This window comes from Danio rerio, chromosome 16, assembly GCF_049306965.1.
Source record: "Danio rerio strain Tuebingen ecotype United States chromosome 16, GRCz12tu, whole genome shotgun sequence".
NCBI lineage: Eukaryota > Metazoa > Chordata > Actinopteri > Cypriniformes > Danionidae > Danio > Danio rerio.
The window spans coordinates 10,571,081-10,573,046 of NC_133191.1; positions in this window are offsets into that span (position 1 = coordinate 10,571,081).

Consider the following 1,966-nt stretch of genomic DNA (forward strand, 5'->3'; position numbering starts at 1 on the left):
TTATCAATAGTAGATAAAATTTTATCACAGAAAAAGTCACTATGTAGAAGATTGTTGATTGACACCTCATTTGCATCTAATGTATCATTTGCAATGTCGTTTTGAGGATTTGATTCACTATTCGTGGAATCGTTTTGAGGATTTGATTCACTATTTGTGGAATCGTTTTGAGGATTTGACTCACCATTTGCGGAGTCGGTTAGAGGATTTGATTCAGCATTTGCGGAGTCGGTTTGAGGATTTGATTCACCATTGGCGGAGTCGGTTAGAGGATTTGATTCAGCATTTGCGGAGTCTGTTTGAGGATTTGACTCACCATTTGCGGGGTCCGTTTGAGGATTTGATTCACCATTTGCGGGGTCGGTTTGAGGATTTGATTCACCATTGGGGTCAGTTTAAGGATTTGATTTACCATTTGCGTTGTCGGTTTAAGAATTTGATTCAACATTTGCGGGGTCGGTTTGAGAATTTGATTTACCATTTGCGGGGTCGGTTTGAGGATTTGATTCACCATTTGCAGGGTCGGTTTGAGGATTTGATTCACCATTTGCAGGGTCGGTTTGAGGATTTGATTCACCATTTGCAGGGTCAGTTTGAGGATTTAATTCACCATTTGGGGGGTCGGTTTGAGGATTTGATTCACCATTTGCGATGTCGGTTTAAGGATTTGAGTAACCATTTGCAGAGTCAGTTTGAGGATTTGATTCACCGTTTGCGGGGTCATTTTGAGGATTTGACTCACCATTTGCGGGGTTGGTTTGAGGATTTGATTCACCATTGGCGGAGTCGGTTAGAGGATTTGATTCAGCATTTGCGGAGTCAGTTTGAGGATTTGACTCACCATTTGCGGGGTCCGTTTGAGGATTTGATTCACCATTTGCGGGGTCGGTTTAAGGATTTGATTCACCATTGGGGTCAGTTTGAGGATTTGATTTACCGTTTGCGTTGTCGGTTTAAGGATTTGATTCACCGTTTGTGGGGTCGGTTTGAGGATTTGATTCACCATTTTCGGGGTCGGGTTGAGGATTTGATTCACCATTTGGGGGGTTAGTTTGAGGATGTGATTCACCGTTTGCGGGGTCAGTTTGAGGATTTGATTCACCATTTGCAGGGTCAGTTTGAGGATTTGATTCACCGTTTGCGGGGTCGGTTTGAGGATTTGATTCACCGTTTGCGGGGTCAGTTTGAGGATTTGATTCACCATTTGCAGGGTCAGTTTGAGGATTTGATTCACCGTTTGCGGGGTCGGTTTGAGGATTTGATTCACTATTTGTGGGGTTGTTTGAGGATTCATCATTTGTGGGGTCGGTTTGAGGATTTGATTCACCATTTGCCAAGTCGGTTTGAGGATTTGATTAACCATTTGCGGGGTCGTTTAAGGATTTGATTCACCATTTGCCGAGTCAGTTTAAGCATTTGATTCACCATTTGCAGAGTTGGTTTGAGGATTTGATTTACCATTTGCGGTGTCGGTTTGAGGATTTGATTCATAGTTTGATCTTTTAAGCATTTGGATTTTCATTTTAATTTTGTTAGGAAAAAACTTCCATAGGTTGAGATTAAGCGCATCAAATGAAAAGGGGGTGGGGCATGTCGCATACTAAAGAGCATTTGATAGGTCTGAGGAAGTGAGGATTTGATGAGAAACTGAAATCGTTTTATTTAGGCAGAAAAAATTGTTGATCCATGTAGGCAGAAATTACTGTTCTAAATGCTAATTTTGTCATTGTTTTAGTTCACACTAGTGATGATCTGAAAAACATTAAATGCTAAACTTTTTTTTTTTGTTTTTTTATTTTCTATTGTTGAGGGCCAAAATGTAAAAGATTATATAAAGCTCAGTAACAGTTTCAACACATCATATAATTATTCATGGTGCATAGGAGGACAGGGAAAACACAGGACCTGGAACAATCACATTCAAGACTTTGTGCAAACACATTCACAAAAGTCACAAATGGACCCG